Genomic DNA, 12,294 nt, shown 5'->3' on the forward strand with positions numbered 1-12,294 from the left:
ATATTGGTCCGGTCCCCCATGGTGATTTTTCTTGATTTCAATGATTTATGTAATCTTTTTTATCTCCTATAGTGTCAATTCTGGGAAATTGATCATTGACTCTCGTATTTGTTCTTCTACTTCGCTTCGGTAATGTCAGTAATCCCTCCATCGATACCCTCATATCGATCATACCATGGAGCATGAATAAGCACAAACAGCCATGGTGTTTTACTCCAACTAACCGTCTTCAAGCTATCAGGTATGATTATCCCTTAGTTTGATTTCTCTTTTTTGTCTTTGTTTGAAATTAATTGGATTTCATTGATTGAGAATTCAATAATGGAATTGGACCTATCTTATCCAAATGTTTGATAGTAAAATATGTCTTCCAAGTGTTTGATATATTGTCAAAAAGAGAAAGTTTTGGTGTAAAAGAGGCAAGTTTGACATGTTGGACTTATTGGGAAGATTTTGTTAGAATATGTTAAGGTAACATGTTTATACTTGTATTGAAATATTCTGTTAGAAGTAAAGTAGATAATATTTTGTTAGACTTCTTAAGGAATTGAAGTTTAAGCAACAAATAGAAATGAAATATTTTTTTAGAATTAATGTTAATATGTGTAGTTATGTTATTTTGGTGTTTTTATTTTATAAAAAAGGATGTTGTAAATTCTGATAGAATATAAGTTAAAACGTGTGTGTATTCTGTCAGAATTTATTTATATAAACAAATATATTTGTTTATATGCATTCTAGCAGACTTACGAGTAATGCATGTTATTACAATAGGGATAGTATATTCTAACAGAATAACTAGTAATGCATGTTGTTAGAATAAATTACAATTGTGTGATGTCTATTACACTCTATCAGAATTTATAGTTGTTATTCTTTTAGAATGCTCCGAATTTTTTAATATTTGAAAGTTGTTTATGTTTTTTTTTTTTTTTTTTGGATTTAGGTTGTGAAGAGACTGCCATTGATGTGGAAAGGAGAAAAAAACATGGAGAACTAGAGTGTATTCTTGCAAAATGTATTATGCTCAAATGTATAAAGTGTTTCTTAACAATAATATTATTTTGGAATGGATTGGTGTTTTTGTTAGATTTTGATGTTTTTTTTTTCTTTTTTAACCATTTTTAGTTTTAATCTTTAAAAATAAATGTAATATGTATTCTTTAGAAAATGTTATTCTTGATAATATGTTGTATAATTCTTTAAGCATGTTTAATATAAAAAGTATCTTGAATGAAACAATATTCCGCAAGAATAAGACCGCAAATATATTTACTAGTTTATTGTTGACTTTTTGTCATTCTGACAGAATAAAATCAATTATTCTTAAAAATAATATTAAAATTTAATTAGAATTAATTTAAAAAATTCAGATTTTTAAAAAATAAGGGAATTAATGATCCCTTAAAATCTGAAATTTTCCTTTTTTAAAATAGGTTAACTAACCAAAATACCATTTTGCTGAAATTCGTATGATTATATGATACATGCTACCCTATGGTAATATCATACACCATCAGATCATGATTGTTGATTATATTCATCTAATGGTGCATTATAGCATACAATAGTTACTAAAAATAAAATAATCTAAGCATATATATATATATATATATATATATATATATATATATATATATATATATATATATATTGTGTTCCTTAATTATTTGAGATTTTATGATCAAAATTTCAGCCATCAAATAAAAAAGATACACCATTAAAATAACATCCCCATAATATGGAATCAATTTTTTCACCGCTCTTCTGCTTCTTAGTTATTTTAATACCGGTATGAAAAAAAATTGATCCTTAAAATCAACTTGATTCCTTAAATCATATTCTCCGGCCAACACCATCCATTCCCACCACCACCGACCACCTCCTATCGACACCATCTACCTCCAGCATCCACCTTCCATTATTTGGCAAAGAACAATTAAGTTATGTTTTTTCGATGACTGATTTGTTCTTGTTGGTCTCGTTGGTATACATTGAAGGTTGCACCAAATAATGATGAAATCTCAGTTAATTCTCATATCTCATATGGATCCCAATGAAGTTTTCGAAGGCTCTCGAACATTGCGTATGTGATATCTAGCAAGAACATGAGCAATAAATAGAAAAAAGGATGGTTGCTTCGTTATTTTGACTCAACATATTATGAGTAAGTGTGAGTGTGAAACTTCATTGTGACCAATTTGGGTTCTCCAACAATAGTTTTTGTTTCTCGATGTTGAATGTCTACGTGTATCCACATCTGGTTTTGTTGGCCGGAGAAGATAACTGAAAAATTGATGGTGACTAGAAAAAATGAAAGTTACTAAATGTGTATAAAAATAATTTAATGGTAAATCGTATACAAAACTATGACTTTCATGGTGTTTTTTAAACAACGAATATGGGGCTAATGGTGTTTATTTAACACATAAGTTGGCTAGACCTGCAACAAACTGTTAAAATGATACTTTTTTTAACAACATAAGTTTGTGATAATTATATAACAAAATAACTAAACATATACAAAAATAATAACTTCTTATTATAAAAAGTTATTTTCCATATATATATATATATATATATACACACACACACACTAGATGTATGCCCGTTCAAAACAGCGGCGCTAAATATCTATTTTGAAGAATAGTTTTATTACGGATAAATAATTATTAGATTTTATTATGATTTATTATGTAATAAAAATTATCACCTTTAAATAAAATTTACGCTTATATGTGTATATATTTTATGTAAATTAATTATTTTTTGTGTCTAGTTTAAGAAATGTAAATTAATTTATATAGATTAATTTAATATTTTAAAATTGTCATTTTACTCCAAATTAAATTTCTTAATAACCTTCATTAATTCAAGTCTTTAAACTTTTGACAAGTATTAATAATTTACTTATGCATATTACAAAAAAAAAAAATTGTGTATCTTATATCTCTTAAAATTCAAGATGTGACTAATATGTTTTATTATATAATATAAGATATTAGACAAATTACATGATTGATCCTTTCGGTTTACCAAAACGGACGCAATCAGGAAAACTATTGAAACATGTCACATCCCATTTTTATCGGCCAAAATTTTCATTTTTATTTAGGTAACACTTTCAAATTAATAAATTAATTATTAAGAAAAGCATTTATCCCAATTTACATTTTATTTAAAATAAGAGTATTACAGAAAATGCGATATCCCCAATGTCGTTGATGAGTATGTATAGTCCCGCCTTCGCCTTCCCATAGACACCAATGAAGCCTAAAACAGTAACAACAACTAGGTAAGGATAAAACTTAGTGCGTTTCCTCCAAAATACCCTTACACAAACTGATAAGATATACAATCAAACATGTCGGGTCCAATCAACCATCAGGTTGGAATACCCTAGGGTTTTTTGGCCTACCGCCTCAACCCTACCCCTCTTACCGCGCCTCCGTGACTATGGCTTTCAACCGGCCCGCACCGGGTATCTTGGCCTACAACACAAAGCAGGACCGCCTCAACCCAAACCAAACTCAATATGTCGACATATAAACAGTCATGATCAAGTAGGCTCATAATACATGAAAATAGCAATCATACAGCTCACTAGCGCCTATTAGTCTTTTCACAACATACAGTCCCGCTACCAGCTAACCTCCATAGAATGCGTAACCATAATTGACCAGAGGTCGGATCGCCACCCGAACAGATGATCCTACTCTAGAGCCACAACCAAACAAGGAACGAGCAAGTGAGCCTAGACCAAGAGTTCTCGGTCTATCCTACATGACCACAGACAGTCCCTAAGGGTACTCCATAGATGACAACCAACAAGCATAGATAACACACAGTTCTACAGATTATTACAACAAAACAACATACTCAATACCAGGAGACATATCTAACATATCACTACAACATATCAACATACTTGATACCAGAACACTGATCTAACAAATCACTACAGCATAGCAACATACTCGATACCAAAACATAGATCTAACAGATCACTACATGTCACACCCCAAAACAGGAACAGCGGAAAAGTTCTGGGGTGGATGACGTCATGTCAAGTATCACAACATATGCAGTATAGTAATCAAAGTACAACAATCATTGCATTAATAGTAATAATTTTACATAGTTTACATTGCATAGAAACATCAAAGTAATACGGAAACTAATATAGTTGCAGCTCGGTACTAATTGTCTTCAACAAAAGCTCCTAGGATGTACTTGTCTATTGCTGACCTAAGAATACAAGTTATTTTGAAAGCGAGTATCAACATTTTTATAAATGTTGGTGAGTTCATAAGTATTTATTGTCATTTATGTAAGAAATCATTTTATTCAAAATAAATTTATGAAAAGTAGTAGTTTAGAATCTACAGTGTATTAGCGTCCTTTCCACAAAATCCTATATTTTCTAAAAAACAACAGTCTTCTACCAAGACTCGACAGAGATGTGTTGTAAAAGTAATTTTCCCTTAAACACTATCATTACCAAAATATGGTATTTGACTTTAAAGAGAGTAGGAGAATGTCACTAGTAGAATACTAGGGAAAAATAACATATGCCTCCGCAGAAATACTGCTGACTAAGGCAAAAGAAATCATAGACTCCAGGAGAGTATCGAATGAATGATACGCCTGGCTCAGTCTAACAAAAGGAAACACAGACCCCAAACGGTATCAAATGCACAATACGGCTAGAAAGGTCTAAAACAAAGAAACACAGACCCCAGACAATATCAAATGAAAGATACAGCTAGCAAGGTCTAGAACAGAGAAACACAGACCCCAGAAAGTATCAAATGAAAGATACAGCTAGCAAGGTCTAAAACAGAGAAACACAGACCCCAGAGAGTATCAAATGAAAGATACAGCTAGCAAGGTCTAAAATTTAGGGAAAGTCCTAAGTGGGTTGTTTCAAGAATACAGTGTTAGATTCTCGTTACCTTAAGGCCATGAATTATAAGGTAAACATGGAGATACTCATAACCATACTGATCGACACTAGAGTACTTGACGCCCTGCAAGCGTCGGCATAAATGTGACATTTGTCACCCCTTGGCTTGGTAGGCCGTGGACTGTAGCTAGCAGTCAGGGTGCGGGAGTGTCAGTCTCGTATATATCTATACACACAATGCCCGCTCTCCCTACAGGAGACTCTGGTTACCAACTCGACGACGGGGAGATCTATGTCTTGAAGATGCATCTCGTATTCTGAATGCTATTAGAGGCGCTGGAGAAACGATATAGACTCGCGTATGAACTTACTCCTGTGGAATTCTCGTACTAGAAAGACTGAATAGAACCTACTAACTATTCCTATAATAGTTACTAGTGTCACTGATCTATGAATGATGAATGGAAGGATGCCCTTGCTACCCAAGGGAAATGAACTGGCCGATGTATACCTTTATGTCTATACGTGTATACATGATATATAATTAATGTTTAAACGACCTTCGGACGGATATCCGATACCCACCAGACCACATCCCAACGAGGAAAAGAAAATAGGGCGAACTAGCCTTCCTAAGTCTTTTAAACATTATTTATATAACTATACAAGTACAGACATGCATTTAACGAAACAGAAGTATAGAAGTATAGAAGAAAAACTCGGTAAAAACCTTTTGGAAAACCTTTAAAAATAAGAATTTATGAATTGATATAGTTATGTAAAACAAGCTTTGAAAAACCATTCATAAACATGTTTATAGTATGATAACACAATATAAGTAAAGAAAACCTTTGTTTAAAACACTGTTGTAACCGGTTTAGAAGTAAAAAAAACAGCATGAGAGATACTTTGAGAAAAGACTTAAACAAGTAAAAATGTTTTGGAAAACCATCTATAGTATTATACTTGGTAAAACAACTGAAAGTGTGATAAATCATTGTGCATGCGGGTTATTAATCACATATGATTGATATGATAACTGGCATGTTTTAACTTGTATCCCCCCCCCCCCATAAAAGCATGTAAAAACATTTAAAAGGTTAATTCAGGGGTATGAACTCACCTGTTGTAAGTGGATCGGGTGAAGGTGCCGGTTGGGTGCTCGGTGTAAAATAAAGACTTGAACACACTTAGTGACCTATTAACATATGATGACATATGTTTACATACAATTAGTAAATATAATACTAATTTAACACGTATACGCATCCTAAAGTGCGGAAAACACTTTGGTCAAGTGCTAGGAGGCTATTGGGTTGCAAATAAGGGAGTGTATGGACTCACATTGGAGTTTACTCTTCAAATGATGGCCCTTATGGGTGTTTACGGTTTCAAGGCCACTTCCCTAATGAGTTTACGACCGTAAAATCATGGTAGTAGTGTCATGGGATGTTTAAAGGTCTTATCTCACTCATAGAATCATGCTAGAGTCGAATCAAGGGCTAAGGAAGTGATTAGGGCTCAAAATGGGCACTATAGGGAGTTTACGGTCCATGGGCCACTCCTTGAGGAGTTTACGGCCGTAAACACATGAGTTTACGATCGTAAACTCATGTTTTCCCTTTTCTTTTGTTGTTTGGTGGTTCTAACTCGTGCACGCAAGGTTCTAGTCACTTATATGAGCATAGGAAGGTGTTAAAGGCACTTAAACACCTTGGAAAGGTGTTTACGGTCTATGAAGGTGATATTGGGGAGTTTACGGTCTATGAAGGTGATATTGGGGAGTTTACTACCTTAAACACATGAGTTTACGGCAGTAAACTCATGTTAGTCCATGAATCATGTGTTTTGGTGCATCAAATGAAGGATTGCAAGGCTCTAGGCACTCATGGAAGCTTTTGGAGGTGTTTGAGGGGTAGTTTAACACCCAAAAAGGTGTTTATGGTCCTTGAAGATGGGTTTACGGTCTAAGAATGTTCTTAGACCGTAAACTCATGTTTACTCCCCATTTTTTACGATTTTGGTGTTCTAAGTCCTTTCATGTAAGCCTCTAAGTCATTGCTAAGCATTAGAAGTGGTTTGGAAGGGTTTTTGGGCACCAAAACCCTCTTTCAAGGTGTTTACGGTTTTGTGATGCTCCCAAGACCGTAAACTCTTGTTCTTGGGGGTTTTGGATGTTTAAGCCACGAATTTGCAAGCTAGATGAGATAAACAACAAGCTAGGAAGGTTAACTTACCGATTTGAAGCTCGAAGGGGTGATTTTTGACCAAAACCCGACTTGTAGAGAGAGAAAGTAGAGAGAGAAAGTGTCTAAGGTGGGGAAAAGGGTGGGATGAAACCCACTCAACCCTTATATAGGGTGGAGTTTATGGCCTGGTTGGGGGTTCACCTGACACCAACCGCGAACGGGGTTTTTTCACGACTACCGTTAAACACGGCAAATATTAAAGTTATACCTCCTCAATTTTTGTTCGCTGGACGAATATTATTTAAAATATTCCAATGGGTTTAAATCCGGTCAAAAATATTTTGGGATAAATTTGGCTAATTTTTGACGTACTTAATTTCGACGTTAATACTAACGGAAATTTTTGGGTTGTCACACTACAACATAGCAACATACTAAATATCAACAATCCAAGGAACACTTGATCGTATATAATCAGAGGTGAGATAGACACCCGGACAGGTGGTCCTATTCTATAACCACAACCAAACAAGGAACGGGTAAGAGAGATTAGATCAAGAGTACTCATTCTATCCCGCATGACTATATATAGTCCCTAAAGCATGCCTCTACTAACAGATAACCAAAACTAGTCAGCCGATATTGGTGCCTTCGACCTACGAGTATAGTGAGGCTAAATTCACCTCGATATGCGCATAGGTAACCACCATAGCAATGAAGAACTCTACCAGCTTCAACTCACTTCCAATCACCTACAGGAAGATACTAGAGTCAATCCCCAATCATAGGTCATTGTTACTTGCAACAATGACTATTTCACATGAAATGACGATTAGGGTTAAGTAAGAACACTTAACCCATTAAGGACTTAATCACCTAAGGGTGGGATTGATTAATGTTTGACTTAGTCATTCTCAGGTGTAATAATAATCCAATCAATAGCCTAAATATGCTCCCGATCATTGTCCAAAATAGAGCACCCCGATTCTAGGGTTATCCACATAAAATCATAACTAGGGTTAGCGTTCCACGCTTAACCCCTTAAGGACTTAATTCATTAAGTCCAATGTTGCATTAAGTTAATTGTAGGGCATTATTAAGTATATTTAAAGCTTAATTAACAGTTTTAATGCGGGTCACGACAAACTCCAAAACTAGGGTTTTCTTTACATTAGGGTTTTCTAAACCCTAATGAGGGTTTCCAGCCCCAAACTCGTGCCACTCAGACTAAAGTTAGATGCTTAGGTCATTAAATGTTTAATAAATCGGGCACCACCCACTGCCACCTCAGGCAGTGGTGGTCGACGGCATTCCATGGTGGCAGGAGGCGGTAGCCACCATTTTTAATGGCGGGAGTTATAAATTTTTAAGTCCAAACACCATCCAAAGCATTCTGGGTCACACAAAATGTTAATCCAACACCCCCTCTCCCCCCCCCCCCCACACACACACACAACCACCCGAGGTGGCGGTTGGTGGTGGTAGAACGGCAGTAGCCACCATGGTCGGCTGCCATGGTGGGTACCTCTTTGAGTTCTGGCCAATAACCACACACACGTCGCCATAGGCTAAAACACGCGCACACACAACCATACTCGCTAAATACAACACAACCGCAACCTCATTCTTAGTGGAGGACAACGTTCGGAGAAACCATGAAAAGAACAATCGCACAAAGCGGCGACATCGACGACATTAATAGAGAACGAATCAGAGAAGAGAGGTATGCAACCCAAACTGAGAACGAAAGCAGTAGAATCATGAGCCTTCGGCTCCTTCGATCTCTCCACTGTTAAGGCGTCCAATGCCGATCTTCGTCTTCGTCGGAAACGGAAACAACAACGATGATGCTCGGTGGATCACGACGATGACATAGCTAACGACGGCGGCTGGAGATGAGGAGTGATAAGGGTGGCGGTTGGAGAACAAATCTATGGTTAGGGTTTCGGTTGAGTGAAAGGTAGGAGGGGGTGACGGATTTAAGTCCCCGTCCCCATTTTCAATTTAAGACCATTTTACACTTTAATCCCTCCCTCTCCATTATTTTTCAAATTAAATCCATAATTAACCAAACTGCCCCTGCTTTACAAAATATTTTACATTCCAAGTCCAATTGTTACAAAATAGGCTCCAAATTTCCAAAATTATAACATTTACTCCTTATGGCTAACCTTCTGATAAATTATTGTAGATTTAGGGCTCAAATAAAATAAATATAAAAATACATATCGGGGTTTTAAGGTTTATTATTTATTTATTTATTTACTTGTTTTATTTTAAACGGGATGTTACAAAACATCTATAAGTTTGGTCTTTATGGTTTGTTTTTTTTGTCCTTCTAGCCCTTTTGCCGTGAGATATGGGCGGAGCTTTATTAGGGCCGGGGGTGGGGGGGGGGGGGGGGGAGGATTGTGGCCCCCCTGCTCACCGATTATTATACATATTATATTTTCGATCTCCCAAATCATATGTTGAAGCTCTACCCCTGCCATGAGAAATACTTTTTACCCTTTTTGTTTTATTTATATTTTTCTTTTATATATTTTCTTTAAATAATAATTATAATTCTAACTCAGATTTTAACTAACCCTGATTTTACAAGACATTAAATCACCCACCAAACACCTCGTCTCGTTTAATTATCCTACCATAAAACATCTCCCACCCCTCATTGAAGTTGCCAACCCTTTCCAACCTCAACCGTCATTGCAGCCTCCTCGACGTTCGTCTTCTTCAACACCTCCAACAAAAACACAACTTTTCCCAACATTTTTTATCTTTACAATACATAACGCTCTCTAAGCCCCCTTGAAATGACAACGTCAAACAAAATTGTTTTCTGAAATCTCTGGCCTCCATAATGACCGATACATATGATAATAATGCATCTTATACCTTTAGGCAACTAAAAAACATACATTTTTTTGATTTTTTCCGTTAAATATTGTTCCCATGGTGTAGCCGGAGATTACATAGACGAAAGGGAGAAAGACGAGGACTTTGGTCACTCATAGGTTTTAAAGATGTAAGGAATTTGGCCTCTATAGATGCAGGAGGTTATACATATATGGTTATGTGCAAAATTGATAAGCAAATCAGATCGGATCTTCATCATTATCGTGAACCCCAAAACCTAAATTCACGAAAGATAGTCAAAGCCTTAAAAAGCTAAAGCATTAATTTTGGCATCGTTTTCCTTAACCTCACGCATATTACTTCCTCAAATTCTTTATTCACTGTATCCAATATCTGATTAAATATAATATTTCTTATGGAATTATAAAACAAATCTAATCTAGAAAAATTGATTAAATATAATATTTCTTATGGAATTATAAAACAATCTAATCTGGAAAATTTAAAAGAACACATAAAATATTAATTTTGGTTTTAGATTGTTTGATTGATGTGAAATTTCAATATGAATTATTCCAAATTATTGATATGTACATGAAGAAATGATTTGTTGGAAGGATCTCTTAGAATTTAGAAAACAAGAAAGACTCAAGGAATTTCCATGTGTGAGAGAAATAGAGAGTTTTCTTTTCTTTATATATATATATATATATATATATATATATATATATATATATATATATATATATATATATATTTTAAATCAAATAAAATTGAACCCTGTACAAGAAAAATATAAAATAAAATAAAAATCGTAAAAATATATTCTTTATGGCAAAAGATATGGACAAGAAAAGCAAATCGCTAAGACCAAACAAGTAAGCATTTCAGTTATTGTTCTGATTATGTCTATTTTGATAAACCACATGTATCAATCGTGTAATTTTGTATGTAATTTTGTGATATGTTATCTTTATCCCACTAAAACTGTAACATTTGAGGCAATTGTAACCTCTTAAATACTGCTTTTATGAATAACGGTAACATTTAATAAAGTGAGGTTTTACTACTTCGACTTTTAAAAATCTTGCCAGCCACCCTGGAAGCGGCCCAAGTACCACTTAAATAAGTGTTTGATTGAAGACGGCACTTATTGGCACGTAATCTACTTAAATTAATTGCGTATCCACCATATTTAAAGTATTTTTAAATAGAGTGATTTGTGTGTTTGTTTCCTAATAATTTTTTTTTAACTTGGGTTGTCCCTATTTTATATTTTTGTTGTACGTTTGGTATCTGTCCGTTCTAAAAAGACCAATTTACCCTCATCAATTTTTTTAATTAAATTTTTATTTATTTATCTAAACATTAAAATAAATTAAAATGTGACCCATAACCCCAACCCTCCTCTTTTTCTTATGTCCGGTCACTGGAAACCACTTCTGGCCACCACAACCACTAACCTTCGATAACTACATTGGAAAACTAATTCTGGCCCCCAATGCCACTAACATCCGGTCACTACCATCGCTATAAATAAGAACCATAGAAACAAAACAAAAATCATAGATCCAAACTAGATGCAGAACAAAACCATAGATCCGATAAACAAACTACAAAACAAAAAAACCATAGATCCAAGGAGATATGGTTCATCTTTTCACTATTTTCTAAAATTTGAGCTTAGGTGATCAACAAATAATTAAAGCTGAACTAGAAATCAGAATTTGAAATCAGATGAAACACATGAATCATAATTCAAAATCAAAATCAAAATGTTTAAAACCCTAAAACTTTCATGATGAAATCCCATATGAAACGATTAATGAATCATATGAAACGATTGATGAAATCAAAATTAATGCCTGTCGTGGTGCTCTCAGGTCATCGGTTCTCCATCAACCCTTCCCGTGAATGTTCCCAATAGCGGTAAGCAGGGATTTCGTAGAGGCTTTGGGAGAGGGAGACACACACACACACACACACACACATATATATATATATATATATATATATATATATATATATATATATAGAGAGAGAGAGAGAGAGAGAGAGAGATGGGGAGAGAAAGAGAGATAAATAGAGAGATAAAGAGAGAAAAAAAAAGAGTTGATGCTCGTTTCTAATCTACATTCTGTCTTTTTAAACCAAATGATGGTCGTTTCAGAGAAATATCGTGGATTTGGAGTGCAGATATGGATAGATGGCGCCTTTAGAGTGGTTTCCAACGAAGTAGACAGGTGGTGGAGGATGTCGACAGTCGACGGTAGCTCTAGAGTGTAGATCGAGGCTTTGTTACCACTCGATGTAGGCTTTATAGGGGCCTAGACAGAGTAGAAA

This window comes from Lactuca serriola, chromosome 4, assembly GCF_051521515.1.
Source record: "Lactuca serriola cultivar US96UC23 chromosome 4, Lser_US96UC23_V15, whole genome shotgun sequence".
In the NCBI taxonomy this organism is placed as follows: domain Eukaryota; kingdom Viridiplantae; phylum Streptophyta; class Magnoliopsida; order Asterales; family Asteraceae; genus Lactuca; species Lactuca serriola.